This window comes from Cryptomeria japonica, chromosome 2 (genome assembly GCF_030272615.1).
Source record: "Cryptomeria japonica chromosome 2, Sugi_1.0, whole genome shotgun sequence".
NCBI classification, from domain to species: Eukaryota; Viridiplantae; Streptophyta; class Pinopsida; order Cupressales; family Cupressaceae; genus Cryptomeria; species Cryptomeria japonica.
In genome coordinates, this window is record NC_081406.1 from 121545305 (window position 1) to 121565619 (window position 20315).

The 20315-nt window shown below is 37.3% G+C and overlaps 1 long non-coding RNA gene across 1 annotated transcript in view; it reads right to left on the minus strand.

Annotated features, from left to right (window-relative positions):
* Positions 1-18270: 18270 nt before the first annotated feature.
* LOC131873598 (uncharacterized) overlaps positions 18271-20315 on the minus strand; it is a 32578-nt gene continuing 30533 nt past the window's right edge. The window contains exon 3 of the long non-coding RNA XR_009371490.1: positions 18271-18816. This is a non-coding gene — a long non-coding RNA (uncharacterized LOC131873598). The remainder of the gene's footprint in view (positions 18817-20315) is intronic.

Below are 20315 nucleotides of genomic sequence, written 5' to 3' on the forward strand. Positions count from 1 at the left end.
GTTTTTCACAAAATCTTGAAGAGAATGCCAATTTGAACTAGATGATGATGGAAGGAGGCCTAACAAGTTGTATCCAAGCCAAGGAAAGGAGAAAGGAAGTGAGAAATGAGCCTAAAATGAAAATTTCGCTCCTAACCCTTCCAAAGGTTCCAGAGCGAAATTCTCCATAAACCTCATTTTCATCCTAGTTTAGGCCAACATTTTAGTTCCTTGGGCATATTTGGAAGTGGATTGACATGTTTTTGCCTTAAGAAGTGATTAGATGTGAAGGAGTGAAGGATTTTATCACAAAAATTGAATTTTGCTCCTGGCCCTTCCAAAGGGTCCAAAGCGAAATTCTTATAGGGCTTGTCCCTGCGGAGGATCTTGAGTGAATTTCATTCTAATGCCTTCTTGTTGATGATTTAAGGTAAGAAATCCTATGTTAAGATAAATATATCATGTGTACTTGATCATCTTTTGGTTTGTTCCGCAGATGGAAGAAAATCAAGCCAGGACAAGGACAACCTATTCTAAGCCCATCATCATCAAGGATGTTCCAAATGCATGGAGGAGGACTCAAGGTGCTTCTAAAGCATTGGAAGACTTCAAGTGTTCGAGGAGTTCCAGGCTATCCTCAAAAGACTCACTCTACCACATGAAGAAACCACATGATGACAAAGAAGAATGACACTTCAAGGCGAGGTATGCTACTAGAGAAAGAACACTTGACAATGAGGAAGCCTTATCGAGCATATGGGAGTCAAGGAGGTACATCATTCATCGCGTCAAAAGACAGAAAAGAGATCAACCAAGACACAGACGTTAGACAAGGTGGCATCCCCGTCATTTTTCCTCCAATTGGATTGGTCCACCTCAGCATGTCCAGATTCAATGTACGTGACTCATCGGGGATGACACAAACTTCGGTGTACCTACCCCTACTTCCTATTGGTCCTCACTCCTGGAATGTAATTTTCTCATTGACTAAGGAAGTTTGTTATAACAAACCCTAATTAGGGTTTCCATCCTTTAATCCTAGCCATTGATTCTAAGTCAATCAGAGCCATCAATTTGTAAAGGGATCTCTATATAAAGCCCTGGCCCCTCATTTGTAAAGGTTAATAGTCAGAGAATAGATAAGAGTTAAGAGTTAGTAGCTAGAATAATAGTGAATAAAATAGCAATTAGAGTAGATTAGGAAGACAAGGCAAGAAATTGTTTCCCTTGATTGTAAATAAACTCCATTTTCAATAAATTCATGATGAAATGTGTCGTTTCTTTACAATATGCATGGTCTCTTGTTGAATCTTCGTATGAGATGGTAAATAATTAGATTGAATGGAGAAATTGTTGGATGTACTTATGTGGAATCTGCCTAGTCCAAACCACTGGCCTCTTGCTGACTTAAGTGCGCTTTGCGTGGTCAACTGGCATAGAACAAGCTTAATCTCAAGTCGCTACACATTTGTTGTTCATGCATTATCTCGAATGGTGATCAAAGTCTGATAGTGTATGATTTGAACATATTTGAAGCATCCCTTAGAAGATCGCATTGATTTGGTGTTGAATTGTTCTGCTTGATGGTGAGACCCAACCCAATAGGACTCCACCTGGTCATTCATCCATCCTCTCACATTCTAGGTCTTAGAGTAGTCTTTCTGAGCCCTGTATCTTTTGATATTTCTTTATCTCCCAGTTAGTAGATAGGACTTGTGATTCCAGCAAAACAGATGCTCAGGTCATCAACGTAAGTCCCCTTGTGATTCCACCAAATCACATCATACCGCAAGAGCTTATCCACAAGTAGAGAACCTACATACAAGAACCTTGGAGTTGTCTCGATTGATCCTTTGGCAAAATCTTTAGCATTCGGGGAAACTTTTTTCAAGAGAGGATAAGATACTTTGGTATTTTATTCTGTGTTCACATGTGCATGAAAAACACATCAACACTACCCAATCATGAACTCCATCAACATGACTATTCTAATACATCATCACATCATCAACCTAATGCATCACTACATCATCAACACATCATCACCTATGGAGGATATAGACATCAACACAATGAGGGTGGGCATCCAACCATGAACCACAATGACAACATATATCTCATAGAACAGCCATCAACCATCTACACTATCTCCTTAGTAGTCATCTACACTCTACATTAATGACAACAACTCTAACAACCTCCACAATACTAGGTGTTGACATCAATGGCAAGGTCACAGTCTCGAACAATCTCCCCCTTTGTCATTGATGGCTACACTCGTTGATATAATAATCATCTACACTCTCTCCTTATTGATCATGTGTATTCTCTCTCCATTTCTTAGCATTCATCTGTGCCCTCTCCCCCTTCAACATCAAGGACAAAGGGCAAAGGTCTCCATTATTTGTCAACATACTTTTCCAAAACTACCATACCTACTCCCCTTATCAGCAACCACCTATCTTCTAACTACTCCCCCTAAGAGGTGGCCCACATCAATCTAAGAGACTGATATATCTTTAATTTCTCCCCATGGATAGATGCACCATCTTTTTGGTCTAGAATAAATCAATGATATTAAAAATAAAACTAATTTTTGATTCCATTTTTTTAATAACAAAAGAAGTATTTTTACGAATTCCAGTTAACAATTTAATAATACACAAAATTCCTCTTTATCAACATCCTTAATGTTTGCTTCATCCATAACACTTGGGTGCAACAAGATGTTGCAACAATGTAATCAACTTCTACTATTGATAAAGACACTAAATCTTGCTTCTTACTGAACCAAGAGGCCAATCTATCTACCAAGAAAAATGCACTATCATTGGTACTTATTATATCATCCACACATCCAACCCAATCAACATTAGTATAAGCATTCAAAGAGAAGTCATTATTCCTAATATACCACAAACTACAGTCCAAAGTGCCCTTCAAGTATCTGAATATTCTTTTAACAACCTTCTCATGAGTTTGTTTAGGATTGGCTTGATATCTTGCAACCAAACACACGGAATGTATAATATCAGGTCTAGAATCATTCACATATAATAGTCCTCCAATCATAGACCTATAAAGAGTCTGATCAACTTGAGGTGACTCATCATCCTTGCTCAAATGACAAACAATAGCCATGGGAGTACTTATTGGTTTAGAATCCTACATACCAAACATTTTCAACAACTCTTTAATATATTTATTAGCCTGAGAAATAAAGATATCATCATCTAGTTGAGCAATTTGAAGACCAACAAAGAAAGACAGCTCACCAATCACTAACATATCAAATTTTTTCTACATCTCTTCTACAAATAACTTACACATGTCATCATCTCCACCAAATATTATATCATCAACATATACAACAACTATTAAAACCTTTTCTCCCTTAACCTTAATATAAAGATTGCTATCAATGGTACCTTTCTTGAAACATTGTTGAAGTACTTATCCAACCTTGCATACCAAGCCCTAGGGGCTTTCTTGAGACTATACAATTTCTTTTTGAGTCTGCAAACCATGGACATATGCTCTGATAAATAAAATCCATCAAGTTGCTCTATGTAGACTTTTTCCTCTAAATCACCATTCAAGAATGCCAACTTGACATCCATTTGATAAACCTTGAAGTTCTTATGAGATGCAAATGCAAGAAACACTCTGATTTCCTCTATCCTATCCATTAGAAAAAAGGGTCTCCTCAAAATCAATTCCTTCCACTTTTGAATAGCCTTTGCAAACTAACCTTACTTTTCTCATTGCCACTTCTCTTTCCTCATGCAATTTGTTATGGAACACCCACTTTGTTCTTATGGCATTCTTATCTACAATTCTAGCGAATAATTCTCATGTCCAATTCTACTTAATTTGATTTAGCTCTTCTTCAATTGCTAGCAACGACCCTTTGTCTTTTCTAGCATTAGCAAAAATCTTGGGCTCAATCTTTCATAGGAGATAATGATTCACTTTCTCACTTTCTTTTGCAAGTATTCTTGTAGTCTACACACCTTCATTATTGTCACCAATAATCTGATCTTTTGAATGATTCCTTTGAACATACTTTGTTGGAGTCTTAGGGTTCTTTGATATTTGTTTATTTCCTTCTATCTCTTCTTCTTCTTCTTCTATGCAGAAAGGTTCTTCTAATCCACAATCCTTGGGTTCTTGTGTGATTTGACTCCAATTCGTCTAGTTTAACATTTGTGCTTTCAACCATCTTCTTGAGTCTCTTGTTGTAGCATCTATAGACCTCACTTTTGATTGAGTAACCAAGAAATATCCCTTCATCACATCTTGATTCAAAATTTCCTAAGTTTTCTTCATCTTTTTGGATGTAACATTTGCTACCAAAAATTCTAAAATACTTGGTAGTAGGCGGTCTTCTATACCATAGCTCATAAGGGGTCTTAAAGTCTTTGAACCTCAATTGCACTCTGTTGAGAATATAGATAGAAGTATGAACTACATCTTTCCAATATACATTAGGTAGATTAACATATTTTAGCATTGTTCTTGCCATCTATTAGATTGTTCTATTATTTCTTTTTACTACTTCATTTTGTTGAGGGGTCCTAGAAGTAGACATGTGTCTCCTAATCCCATGATCTTCACAAAACTTTTCAAACTCATTTGAAGTAAATTCACCTCTTTTAACAGGTCTTGGGCATTTGATCTTAGCATCTACTTCATTCTCAACCATAGATTTAAAATCTTTAAACCCATATAGAGCTTCTGATTTTTCTCTCAAAAATGTAACCCAAGTCATTCTAGAATAATCATCATTAAGAAACATAAAGTATCTTTCACCATTGAGTCCTTCAATCTTAGTGGGTTTGTATAAGTGAGTGTGTATCAGTTCCAAGGGTTTTGTAGACGAGTACTCCTTGTTCATGAAACTTGTTCTATTTTGTTTTCCCATTTGGCATTCTTTGCATAAGGAGTTTGTAGGCTGAATGATCCGTGGCATATTTCTAACTGGATGTGTTAAGTTCTTTACCATGTTGTCAAAGTTGATGTGACCCATCCTCTTGTTCCATAGCCAACATTCACTAGTTTGTGCCATCAGATAACTTCTTCTATTTTCCTCCTTTAAAGGGTAAACATTTCCATCAATTCTAGTTCCTTCAACTAGTTTACCAATATCAGCTTTTTTTATTTCACAAACCTTGTCATGAAATGCGAGATTATATCCTTTGATGCACAGTTGACTAACGTTGAGAATATTAAGTTTTAATCCTTTTACATAAAGAATGTCCTCTATCTCGTTCTTTCAATCAAAATTGTTGTAGTACCTTTTCCATAGATTTGAGTAGATACTTCATCACCAAACTTGACTGATCCTCCATTTCACTTCTTAAATCTTTGCAATCAATTTGGTATAGCCTCCATAGCAACTAAACCTCAATTTGGTACAACTCAATCAATATCTACAATCATCACCTATATATAATCACATACTTAAAAAACATTCTAACAACATTGCTCTCTTCAAAAGTAAGGAGTAGAAGCCATTTATTAGTCTAGACGATGCAATGCATAACTTATATGGTAGTAGCAACAACAAAAACTTTGTGCATGAATTCAACTAAAAACCGGAAACACCAAGGTAGTAGAAGAAAATATTTTGTGTATGGTTGTTTAAAAAATAAAAAAATTGAGAAAAGGAGGTTTGAAAAAGAACAAGCTTTCTTCAAATTAGTGATTAAGTAATTGACCAAAATCAAAAGAATGAGAAAGAGGTTTGAAAAAGAACAAACTTTCTTCAAATTAGTGATTAAGTAATTGACCAACCAATATCATCAAAAAATGATTACTACCAAAATTGGCAAGGAGAGATTGGCCCAAAATGGTTGATGACAAAGAAGGGCAATTGTAGTCTTCAAAGTCAAAGATTCTGCATATCGTAGCAGTAACAGTCCTCTGCTAAAAGTGCATTAAAATGCGATCCCTATTATTTATAAGTTTTTATATTAGGCTTTCCCATTCAATAACTCTGGTGAATGATTTAGTCTACTTAAATCTTGTCAACTGCACCAATATTGATAGCTCTTTTAAATGTTTCAAAATTGTGCTTATCGTAAAAGAATAGTTGCTAATAGTTGCAAATTTATGATTGCATAAAGACATGGAGTAACTATTGACTAATAGTGCTAGGGTATAATATTAATTTTTTTTTTGATGCATTCACATTGTTGAGATAAATAAGTGACATTGATTCACTAAGATGTAAATTAAGTGTGGCTTTTTTAAAGTAAATGACCATAGATTATTTCAAAGAGATGTAATTCAAGTGTAGTTTTCTTTTAAGTTAATGAACATACATTGATTCACTATTAAATTCAATTTTCACATTTGATGCAATCACTCACCCTTGCTTGCAATCTTAAAATTCAAATAGAATACCAAAACAAATAAAATATCAGTCTTCTATATTTTTTTAACATACACATAAAATCACCATACAAAATAAAACAACCTTTATTTCATTCAAAATTGACAATCATACACCAAAACTGCCACATTTTATTTCAATTATGACATGTCAAAGGCTTCTCTCCCTCTCTACATAATACCTTGACTAAATTCACAATGTTCTTTTTTGCACTCCTGCTTACCCTCTTTCATTGCATAGGGTTTCTTCCAAATCTCCCCTTCTTGAGTCGATACTACTCAAAACTCCCCCTTTTTCCTCTCGAGTCACTTCAACCCATGACTCCCCTTTGTGCTTCTATTTCTTTACCTAACTTTCTTACATAACCTGCAATTATGATCACCTCATAGTCTACCTTAAGTCGTGACTTCTGACTTCTCCTTTCTCAATCGGCAGGTGTCTTTCTATCTTCCCCTGTGGCCTTCCAAAAGACTTGCATTTTTTAATTCTTTGCTTGAAATGGCAGGTGATTGGCTCAAAATCAATAGAATAAGAAGACAAAAGACTTGCACTTCAATTGTGATGCAGTCTCCATATCGCCATCAAGAACAAAATCAAAGCAAAATTCAACAAGTGGATTCCTAGCCAAACAACAATGTTTACTGCAACTTGACAATCGTAACCCACATCTCACTACAATTGTATTCACCGCCAAACTTGATCACTGTAAGGAGACCAAATGTTAATGAAATCTTGGCATTTAGTGGCAACAACGAGAAATAATTGAATGTTATCATGTTCCTTAACAATTTTGTTGTCAGTGGCATCCAAACTTTTGGTTTCAGCTCAAACGAGTTATAGATGCTACCCTTTAAAATGTTGGTACTTTATCTCCCTAACAAAGGAAGTTCCTGTTGGCATTATGTGAACCGGTATGAGGACATAATGACATTGTATATTGTCATTGATGTCAATATGCTGAAGAAGTGGGAACCGGCATATGAGAGAACTAGTAGAACACTATGAACCGGCATTTGTGCCAAAGTGAAACAGTGTGTTTGTTCATGATGAACCGGCTTATAGTTATGAGAACCGGCACATGGAAGTATTGTATGACTACCGGTTGGTAGTCTCAACTTCAGGGTTTCCGGTTTAAGTGCTTCAAGCCTGTGTGGCTCAACCAATGACTTTGTGTGATGAGTTAGCATGGCAACAATGAACAGATCGTGTTGCCATGTAAGCCTTGTGCGCGTGAAGGATCTTGCATAAAAGAGATTGTTCCTATCTACCTCGGGAATGTGAGAAGTCTGTAAAACGGTGATAACGTGTGATGGGTTATCAGCCGCCATAAAATCACTGGAAATGGACGATGGAGAATATCTTGAGATTGGATTAAAAACTGTTGCATTTAATGCAGTGTGCTCAATGGTCAGGATTGAACCATTTGAATTCCTTAACCTAACAGGTTTAGGGTTTAGGGTTTATGCTACCGACCTATCCGTTTTCCTATAAGGTAGATGTTGTGTCTCTTTCTGAGGTTGTTGGCAAAAGTTGTGTGTGTGTATCCAAGAGAAGGGATACGTGATTCTTGCCAGACCAAAAGGAGAGAAGTGATACTTGCAGAGTGTAAGTGCAGAAGGTGAAGAGAAGCTTGAGCGGATTTGCATTTGCATTGAGTGTTGTTACCAGATCATTGTAATACCTGTTGATCTCTAACCACCTCAACAGTTGGAAAATCCCTTAACAGGGTAGCCTTAACCGGCTTGCTGTAAATCCTTTAATAGGGCAATTCAAAGCTATTGAGTTCGGAATCATTTAGCTATTGAGTTCTTGAAATCCTCTAACAAGGTAACCTTTAACAGGGTTTAACCCTTAACCGGGTATTCTAGCCATCCCTTAATCGAGTGATCCCTAACAGAATCAGTTCCTAGCAGAAACTATTGTAATGTCTCTAACCGGACAAGGCTCCTAACAGAGCAGACTTCTAAAGAGTTCAAAAACAGCTTGTGGGTATTCATCCCCACTGTGGTTTTTCCCAGTTGGGTTTCCACGTGAAAAATATGCGTGTCATGTGTGATGTTTTTATCTTGTAATGCTTTGCTATTGTCTGTCAAACATATGATGGTTCTGTGTTTTATGCCTGTCAATAAAACATATTGAACTAGCTGTTATTATGATCTGATGATAGATTACATGTTTATGCATAAGGGTGAAATGGTAGTGTAGTCTTGAGTTGAGTGAAAAGCTAAGTGAGTAACTGGTTAATGCTTGTCTCGATCATTCTTAGCTTTACCAGTTGCACTCTGTTTCAAACCGGTGTCACTATTTGCCAGTCATTTGAAGTGTTTGTTGTCAGACCGGTTTAGGACTGTATTTTTGTCTATACTGATTAACCCCCCCTCTCAGTATCAGGTTAGTACTATCCATTCATCATTGAGTTATCAATTGGTATCAGAGCGTCCTCCAGATCCTCTGTGCTATAAGCTTAACCGCTTGAGGTAAAGATCTCAGTCTAATGATGAAGAGGGAAGGTCCAAAGTTTAACAGAGAAAATTTCAGTATATGGAAAGACAGAATGAAGATATACATCAAAAGCATGGGTGCTCAACACTGGAGCTATGTTGAGACTGCCTATGTTGCTCCTACCGGTACCCTCACCGATGACTAAAAGAGAGAGATGCAGGAGAATGGGCAAGTCATGGAAGCCCTAATTAGTAGTTTATCTAACATTGAGTTTATTGATGTTCAAGATAAGGTAAATCCCAAAGAGGTATGGGATACTCTTGAAAATATCTATGGCGGTGATGAGCATGTAAAACAGGCTAAGGAAGAAAGCCTTAGAGGGAAGTTTGAAGATATGTGGATGGTTGAAGGTGAGACCATTCCACAGTATGGAATAAGAATCAAAATTGTTGTTGGAGATATCAAGAGTGTAGGTGGTAAAATAGAAGATTCCACTGTGGTAAGCAAAGTCTTGAGATCCCTATTGTCGGTCTATGCAATAAGGGTTGCTGCTATTCAGGAGCTAAGATCAATAGACAAGACTAAGGTATCCCTAGACTCCATCATTGCAAAGTTGACAGCCTATGAGCTAAATAGTTTCGATGGCAGTGTTCAAAAGACTGAATCAGCTTTTAAAGCTTCTGCAGTACCATCCAGAAAAGGAAAAGAAGCTAGCACTAGTGGTGAACCAAGACAGGGCAGAGAAATGGATGATGAGGAGATTCTGATGGCATTTGAAGCTCTCCTTTCCAGGAAACTTCCTAAAGGAACCGGCAAATACAGAGGTAAGCTACCTTTGAAATGCTTTTCTTGTAACCAGATAGGACATATTGTTGTAAACTGTCCTAGTGGCGACAACAAGGACAAACCGGAAAGGTTCAAGAAATTCAAAGGAGGAAACTGGAGAAACTGTTTTGTGGCAGTTCATGAAGGTGTCACAGATGAAGAATCAGAGGATGAAGAAAATGAAGATATTGTGTTTGTTGTTTTCAAGGAAGATGTGTCAGACAAGAAGGCTCTTGTCTCCCGGTTTGATAATTCCAATGAGTGGATCATTGACAGTGGCTATTCTCACCATATGACTAGTGACCGGAGCAAGTTTCTATCCTTGGAGGAGTATGATGGTGGTGTGGTTCGCTTTGGCAATGATGCACCATGCATGGTCAAAGGCAGAGGGTCTATCTCTCTGAATGGAAAGAGTAGTGCTGACAATGTGTATTGGGTTGATGGTCTTAGACACAACCTTATGAGTGTTGCCCAGCTGAATGACAGTGGCCTCACTCTAGAATTCAAGAATGGAGTTTGCAGAATCAAAGGAAAGAATGGTGAATTGGTGGTCACCGGCATGCAGACCAAAGGTAACCTATTTCAACTAAATGCAAATATAAGTACATGTCTTATGGCTAAATTTGATGATAGCTGGATATGGCATAGGAGACTCTGCCATGTAAACTTTGATAACATTGTGAAGGCTAGTAAGATCAAGGCAGTTAGAGGGTTGTTGGTGCTAAGCAAACCGGATAATACCTTGTGCAGAGAGTGTCAATTGGGGAAAATGTCTTCCTCAACCTTTAAAGGTAAATCTTTCACTGCTAACAACTTGCTTGACTTTGTGCATACTGATTTGTGTGGTCCTATGAAAACTAGAAGTGTGCAGGGTGATAGGTACTTCATGATTCTCACTGATGACTGCTCAAGAGTGATGTGGGTCACATTCTTAAAAGACAAGTCTGAAGCCTTTGTAAAGTTCAAAGCTTTCAGAGCATTAGTGGAGAAGGAAAGCGGTAAAAGGATCAAGTGCCTGAGAACTGATCAAGGAGGGGAATTCACTTCCGGTGAATTCAACAAGTACTGTAAAGAACATGGCATCAAGAGGCAATTGTCTACCCCCCGGACTCCACAGCAGAATGGCCTAGCAGAGAGGAATAACTGGACTGTGGTTGAAGCAGCTAGAACCATGTTGATTCAAGGAAAGGTAGCTCACACCTTTTGGAGAGAAGCAGTGAGCACTGTAGTCTACACAATGAACCGGGTACTCATCAAGAAAGATAGGGATAAAACTCCTTATGAGTATTGGACCGGTAAGAAACCTGTGATTAGCTACTTTAGAGTGTTTGGTAGCAAATGTTACATCAAGAGGAGTGAACACCAAAGTAAATTTGATGTGAAATGTGATGAGGGAATATTCCTAGGATATTCCACCAAGAGCAAAGCTCTCAAGTGTTTCAACAATAGGACTCAGAGAATTATGGAAAGCATCAATGTAAGAGTTGATGAAACCTCTGAGAAAACTGAGGAAACGGACAGTGAGCAAGCGGTAAACGAACCATTTGTAACCTTCTAGGAACCGGTTGACAGCCAACTGAGTACCAGTAACAATGTTCCTACACCGGCAAATGTAGATGCTGATACTGATGGAGATGAGGATGAAGAAGAAAAGTAAGAGGAATCTATCAAGACCATTCCTCGGTATGTCAAGCTAAATCATGATCCTAAGTAGATCATAGGAGATAAGGATGCAGGAATTCTTACAAGAAGAAAGGTCAGAGAAAACTCATGTATGATCTCTGAATTTGAGCCTAAATCATTCAAAGAGGCACATAAGGATGAAGACTCGATCAAGGCAATGGAAGAGGAACTTGACTAGATAGAGAAAAATGGTACATGGTCTTTGGTACCCAGACCGGAGCACAAAAATGTCATTGGTACTAAATGGGTTTTCAGAAATAAGCTGAATGACACTGGCATAGTGATTAGGAACAGAGTCAAATTAGTGTGCAAAGGATATGCTCAAGAAGAAGGAGAAGACTATGGAGAAACCTTTTCTCCCATAGCCAGATTGGAAGGAGTTTGTATGCTTCTTGCATATGCAGCTTTTAAAAGTTTCAAAGTATATCAAATGGATGTAAAATTTGCATTCCTAAATGGTGTACTTGAAGAGGAGGTGTATATTGAGCAACCAGATGGGTTTGCCCTATCTGAAGACAGTGACATGGTATGTAGGCTACATAAAGCCTTATATGGACTAAAGCAGGCACCTAGAGCATGGTATGAACGTCTGCATTCCCGTCTTGTGAAGATTGGATTTGAGAGAACAAGTGAAGATAGTAATATCTACTTGAAGTCTGAAGGAGATCAGATCCTGATCTGTGAGGTATTTGTTGATGACATTATCTTGGTGGAGATGACAAGATGAGTCATGAGTTTGCAGATGAGATGAAGAAAGAGTTTGAAATGTCACTCATAGGGGAGATTAAGTTCTTCATTGGACTGCAAATCCAGCAGATGAAGGATGGAATTTTTATCACTCTGTCCCAAGTATGTCAAAGAGGTGTTGAAGACCTTTGGCATGGAAGATAGCAAACCGGTTGGTACTCCGATGGTGACCGGTTGTAAACTATCTAAAGAAGATGACTCAGAATTGGTTGATGAGAAGGAATACCGATCAATGATTGGTAAGTTGCATTATGTAGTGCATAGCAGACCAGATATTGCACATGTAGTTGGCATTACTGCAAGATTCCAGAAAAGCCCAAGAGAATCTCACTTAGTTGCAGTCAAGCGGATTCTTAGGTATCTTAAGGGAACTGTTGACTATGGATTGTGGTATCCTTATAGCAAGGATTTCAACTTGAAAGTATACACAGATGCTGATTGGGCAGGCAATATAGATGACCGGAAAAGCACAACCGGTGGTGCATTCTTTCTCGGTGGTAGACTGGTCTAATGGATGAGTAAGAAGCAGAGTTGTATCTCTCAGTCTACAGCGGAAGCAGAGTATGTTGCAGCTTTCATGAACTGCACTCAGACAATCTGGATGAAGCATGTATTAAATGGCTTCAAAGTTCCTGTATCTGAACTGGTAAGTATATTTTGTGATAACACAAGTGCTATCAATATCTCAAAGAATCCAGTTTTACACTTTAGAACCAAGCATTTTGAACTTAAGTATCATTTCTTGAGGGAAAAGGTTCAGAACAAAGAGATTGCACTAGAACATGTTTCCAGTCAGGAGCAATTAGCAAATATATTCACCAAGCCTCTCCCAAAGGCTACTTTTATGTACTTAAGAGGTGAATTAGGGGTGTTGCCCCTTCAGGAGGTATACTAAATATATATGCTCCACATCACTCAGGTATTGCATAGTCAAATTTTTCTTCAGGATTGATGTGTTGAAGGATGCTACTCCTCAAGGGGAGCAGCATAATGGAACAGGGAAACTTGTGCCTCCACTTTGGCATTGTTGTCAAAGGGGGAGAAGATGTGAAGCGGAGAAGATATCTGCAGAAAATGGGGAGAAGATGTGAAGCGGAGAAGATATCTTTGTTTATTGCCATCAATGCCAAAGGGGGAGATTGTTGGCATTATGTGAACCGGTATGAGGACATAATGACATTGTATGTTGTCATTGATGTCAATATGTTGAAGAAGTGAGATCCAGCATATGAGAGAACCGGCAGAACACTGTGAACCGGCATTTGTGTTAAAGCGAAGCGGTGTGTTTGTTCATGATGAATCGGCTTATAGTTATGAGAACTGGCACATGGAAGTATTGTATGACTACCGGTTGGTAGTCTCAACTTCAGGGTTTTCGATTTAAGTGCTTCAAGCTTGTGTGGCCCAACCGATGACTTTGTGTGATGAGTTAGCATGGTAACAAAGAACAGATCGTGTTGCCACGTAAGCCTTGTGCACGTGAAGGATCTTGCATGAAGGAGATTGTTCCTATCTACCTCAGGAATGTGAGAAGTCTGTAAAACGGTGATAACGTGTGATGGGTTATCAGCCGCCATAAAATCGGTGGAAATGGACGATGGAGAATGTCTTGAGATTGGATCAAAAACTGCTGCATTTAATGTAGTGTGCTCAACAGTCAGGATTGAACCGTTTGAATTCCTTAACCTAACAGATTTAGGGTTTAGGGTTTATGCTACCGACCTATCTGTTTTCCTATAAGGTCGATGTTGTGTCTCTTTCTGAGGTTGTTGGCAAAAGTTGTGTGTGTGTATCCAAGAGAAGGGATACGTGATTCTTGCCAGACCAAAAGCAGAGAAGTGATACCTACAGAGTGTAAGTGCAGAAGGTGAAGAGGAGTTTGAGTGGATCTGCATTTGCATTGAGTGTTGTTACCAGATCATTGTAATACCTGTTGATCTCTAACCACCTCAACAGTTGGAAAATCCCTTAACAGGGTAGCCTTAACCGGCTTGCTGTAAATCCTTTAATAGGGTAATTCAAAGCTATTGAGTTTGGAATCTTTTAGCTATTGAGTTCTTGAAATCCTCTAACAAGGTAACCTTTAACAGGGTTTAACCCTTAACCGAGTATTCTAGCCATCCCTTAATCGGGTGATCCCTAATAGGATCGGTTCCTAGCAGAACCTATTGTAATGTCTCTAACCGGACAAGGCTCCTAACCGAGCGGACTTCTAAAGAGTTCAAAAACAGCTTATGGATATTCATCCCCACAATGGTTTTTCCCAATTGGGTTTCCACGTGAAAAATATGTGTGTCATGTGTGATGTTTTTATCTTGTTATGCTTTGCTATTGTCTGTCAAGCATATGATGGTTCTGTGTTTTATGTCTGTCAATAAAACATGTTGAACTAGCTGTTATTATGATCTAATGATAGATTACCTGTCTGTGCATAAGGGTGAAATGGTAGTGTAGTCTTGAGTTGAGTGAAAAGCTAAGTGAGTAACCAGTTAATGCTTGTCTCAATCATTCTTAGCTTTACCGGTTGCAGTCTGTTTCAAACCGGTGTCACTGTTTGCCAGTCATTTCAAGTGTCTGCTGTCAAACCAGTTTAGGACTGTATTTTTGTCTGTACTGATTCACCCCCCCTCTTAGTATCGGGTTAGTACTATTCGTTCATCATTGAGTTATCAGTTCCTTCAAATGTTCAATCCCTTGTCTGATATGTTTGAGCCCTTCTTACTATGCCCCTCTAGGTTGAGGGATATTTGTTCGCTATGTTGTACACAGAGTATGTTATCGATGGTCATATTTCTCACATCAACTACTACAATAAAAAGCCACTAAATGCAGAAAGCTCAAGAAAACAAAAAGCCAAAAAAGATTTATGATAAGCCATTCATGGAAGACTGAAAATCCATGTTACTATTACAGAAAAGTCTACTCCATTGATGATGGATCACTAGGTAATATGCCCACAAACTAAGACCCTGCAATTCAGATTGCACTAATAATGGAGAGATGCAAAACCAAAATCAAAATTCAAGAGAACAAACATCAATTTTATTTTTTTTGTTGGTGTTGATCACCAGTTCACCGTAGTGCTCCTCCTCCAAACATGCTAGGCAAGTGAAATGTTTAATGAGTTAACATCTGAAGAACATTTGAAGATGCATGGGACGATAATCCCATGTTTATTTCTAATCAAATTTTGCTCCTTGTCCACGAGAGCCTTTCCTCTCTTGCTCTTTTCTTTTTCCTCAACTTCATCACTCAAGCCACCTCCCTGACCACCACATTCTTTTGGGTTGTTATTCTCTTTTCCTTTGTTGCACAACTGTAATAAATTTGAATCCAAACTACCTTTTCCTCTTGATATTTTTCCTTTGAATGTTTTCAATATTGGAGACTATGGGTCCAAGGAGTTCTCATTGTGGAGATCAAAGTTCAAATCCCAAAGGGACATCTAATATGGAATTCAAAGTTGTGACCCTTAGTCTTCCATGGTTGTGGTTGCTCAATATGAACAAATATTAGTGTCATGTAATGGTCTCAAGTTGATCCTCGTATGAGCAAAATATTTGTAAACGATCTGGAATATAAAATGTTGGAGACTATGGTGTTGTCATTGATGTCAACCCTTAGTATTGTGGAGATTGTTGGAGATTGTTTTCATTAATGTAGAGTGGTTACGAGTACTAAGGAGATAATGCATATGGTTGATGATTGTTCTATCAGATATGTATTGTCATTGTGGTTCATGGTTGGATGCCCAGCCTCATGGTGTTGATGTCTATATCCTGTATAGGTGATGATGTATTGATGATGTGTTGATGTGTTAGAATAGTGATGATGATGTTTCATGATTGGGTAACATGTCTTTTTTCTTGTCAACAGTGATGCCATCATTGATAATATCATATTAAGATGAAGATTAGAAGTATTAAGATAAGGATTAGAAGCATGGTGTTGAAGTGGATATGATGTTGATGTCTTGTACATGCCACAAGCTATAGTTCCATCTCTCTTGTCGCTTATGGGTGAGAAAATGGTGCTACAAGGTTGTTGTGATCTTTGTAGATTGATAAAGTGTGAAATTGCATGAAGGCATATTGAAGACTACCTAGGAGAACGCTATGAATTCCTTTGTGCTTAATGCTATGCTCTTGTGATTTTGGATTTAACATGTATGTGTTGTGGATGTTGCGCTCCTATATTTTTAGGTCCCTAGTGTTGTTTCAAATGTTCTCTGGTAAATGCAGTAAGTTGGCAAGTTGGTTGATGGTCAAGATTGGCCCAAAAAATGCACGACATTTCTCTACATTGTTGTTTCTACTCCTATGGCTTGGTGGATGTGCTTATAATGTTTGTGTAGTGTCTCATTAATATTTTAGGTGATTAAGTGTACCACAAGTATGGTTGTTAATGTCTTGTCTCATGATTGTATTGTTTAGGCTTCTGAGCATGAAGAACTTTGTACCTATTTGGTTGCGCCAACTTGTTTCAACATGACAGTGTATAAGAAGTATTTGGAAATGGTGTTGGATGCTCAATTAATGTCTCTATGTGGTCCACATGATAGTGATTCATCCTTTTGGTGCTACATATTGTCTGGAGTTTGTTTCCAAAGTGATCTGTGGCTATCTGGCCAACTAGGCCTATTAACTTGTTTGTGCTATGCATTTGGTGATTTGTTCCAGCATTGGAGGATGTGATGAGTTGTATTTGGGTCCCACTATGCCTTATGGTGATCTACATTGAGTAAATTCATTTGGAGGATATGTTTTGGGCCGGTTGATTAAGTGCTACATGTCCCATCAACTCGTTGTTGTGTTGCTAACTCGAGAAGATATGCATCAATGTCTTTGATGTTTGAGGCTTCATTGAAATATGTAATAAGTTGTTTTAGGTCCTCTCTATCTCCTGAATTGGATTACTTTCACTGCAAAGATGATTTGAAGTCGTTTTGTTGGGATTATTGCTTATACCCTATTCTGGTTGACCTAGTTTAATGTTTTCCTAGATTGTGGATGGTATATATCACTACTACATAAAGGGGGGTTTTAAGACAATTTTCCAATAAATTTTCTTAACCTAAGACAAAAAAATCTTGTGTATTGTCTTAAATATTGTCTTTAAGCGAGTGTCTCAAATTATTGCCTTAAAAAATTGTCTCTATAAAGACTATGAAATAGAAGACTTATTTTCTCTTTAGAGACAATAGTTGGGATTTAAAGACATGATGTCTCTCTAGAGAATATTTTAGGATTTAAAGACATATTTGTTAATTTTAAGTGTTCACATATTAAACAAACCAATTAACTATAATCAGACTGTGAATAAACAGTAATAGTAATGAAACACAAGACACAAGACACCAATACCCTGGGAAAACCTCCCTCTTGGAGGTGAAAACCCCAGCCTTAAATTATGAAATATATTATCTCAATTATAGGCAATTACAAAATAACAGACTTATCTCTGATTGTTGTCCAAACAGAAAATTGACAAGATGATAAAGGATGCAACCATAATCAGCAGTAGATGACCAAAGGAGCAGATCAGCAGAAGATAACTCCAATAGGCTGGAGCAGAATCATAGAAGATCTTGACAACTTTGCACAGTCCTTGAAGTTTGCTAAAATGTAGAAGAGCAGATTCGCTAAAATGTAGAAGAGCAGATCGCATTGCTAGGAATGAATGTATGAATGACTTCTTCTTGAAGTTGATTATATATCCTCCTTTTGGCGGTTGACATCCTTAAGTCGGCTTGCAACATTATTTAATTAATAATACATTCTTCTCACGTTAGGTATTTGGGTCCAGCCCAATTGCCTTTCACGTTACATTTAAGCCTAGCTCAAGTTGTTTCCCACGTTACATTTGGGTCCAGCCCAATAACAAATAAATTGAGCATTGATTGAGATAATACATATAATTTTTTATTGTCATTTGACAACATCAAAAAAGTTTGATAATCAGATATCCGAACTTAGCTAACATTTTCAACAATATTGTCTCTTGAATCCCAACAATTGTCTCTCAAGAGACAATAGGAAAAAATGTATTAAAAAAATAAATAGTTTATTTTTAATATTTTTTGAGTGTGGTTTTCAACATTCAATGTTTCCAAATAGCAATAATACAATATTCGTTGTAATTATTTCCAATATATTGTTTCTTACAAAACACTCAATGAAGTAGCATACCAAACTAACTTGACTAGAAATAACATATTAATTATACTTATTTCCAATGTTTTGTATCTTACAAAATGATGTAGGAGTTTCTCCACAACCAAAAAACCATACCATGGATACAACATAACCATTATTGAATATTGATGCTAATTTCTCTAACACTACAGCCTCATAGTGAAGTACTTAAACTGGCCCAAACTCTTCCATACTATACATGTCCACGAAGTTTAAAGGTGTAGTACAGAAGCTCTTTGATTTAACTACATATTTTTATGAGGACAACTAAAGGAAATATTTAATTTTGAACATGTTGGAGCTGTAGTCTTTTCAGCATGCCATATCCAGAATGACCACTTGTAGATGCAATTGCCCAAGAATGTTTTTCAGCCAAACAAGAAGCATCCCATATTCTTCATGTTTCTCCTATAGCCTGAAAGATAGAAAAGACTCAACTGAACAAGAAGCATCTCATATTTTTCACGATTCTCGTTTTTCATGTTTCTCCTGTAGCTTGGAAGATAGAAAAGAAGTGTAAGGAAGCATCTCATATTTTTCATGTTTCTCCTGTAGCTTGGAAGATAGAAAAGAAGTGTAAGGAGATACTTGGTATTGGAGGAAAAATGAGAGCCTATGAATGCTTCTAAAAAAGAATTGAGTTTCAATCTTTCCAAATACTAAATAGAATAAATTCATTTGTTATTGTAACAGCATTGAGTTCATCTTTCCAAATCCTAAATAGAATCAATTCAAAATGAGGTAGATTATTAGTAATAGAATGCTTTGTATGTAAATAGCAATCCTTACTAGTGAGGCAGTGATAAGCCAATATAACATGAGCTTTTCTCAAGATCAGATTTCCCGATCAAAGATTTTCAACAAAAGAATTATTTCTGCCATGGAAAGTTACAGTAATAAACAAGATCTGCTATAGATTAAGGATAGTGAGAGGGCAGATTCGAAGTCATTAAAACAATCATAATAGCCTGAGACAGCGAATACATGTGCCATGATAGCAGTAAACTTCATCATGAGACCACTGTTAATACATAAATATTTTGAGCACCCAAGAATGGTGAGGTTACACTCAAACAGGGCACAAAACAAGACATCTTCAAAGGTCTACAAAAGCTATTTGACAAAAGCTTACATTCAAGCATTGATTAGTGACAGAGTTTCAAACAAAGGGTCACTGTATGATAGCAAAGGTTTGAAAGCATCCTGGAGCAGCAAAAGGGCCATCTTCAAGGATAGAGAATAGTCCATATGAAGATAATAGTATGATCAAAAGGGCTTGCAACCAAAATAAAATCAAGAGAGAGGACTGTCATTAAGGAAAATCTAGTCCACAAAGCATGAATGGTAATGTCTAGTATCTACTAAGAGCAATCAACATGGATTAGCATGGATCTATTGAATCCCATAAGGAGTTTGTTGCTTCTTAGAAATTGGCTAGTTTCCCAAAAATATATTGGAATGCATTTACTTGAAAATTCAAATTGCTTACATGATGGTAGTAAGAAGAGGATAATAGTAGTAATATACAACCATAAATAGGATAATCATAAATACAACAATAATAATGCTATTTTTATTTCTTATTAAAGAAACGTGAGTATTCATTGAACAATAAAAGAAGACCAAAAGTTACTTCAAATACTTTGTATCTATTCTATTAATGTTTGAAAAGGGCAACTAACCCCATGATAGATCACTGTCATATGAACAAATACGGTGACAACAAATAGGTTTGGGCAATGATAGCAGCCAACAATAAAGACATATTGGGTTTGTTGATTGTCAAAGCTGAGATAAAGGAGGTTAGGGCAGAGAAAAAAAGCAGGTCCAGTACCCAAAACAAAGATGGAGGTAGAACCCTCTAATTAGGCAGTCCATTAAAACCCATACAATGAATAGTGAAGTGCTTATTTTGCTCAAAGAGTCCACAGAATGAGCTATAAATCATAAAAAGGGGCACATGTAACTATCATGGAATTAATGTTATGTATAATGCATAGGGCTTTAACACAATGTTGTTCTAAGAAAGAGACATGTTTAGGATTTTG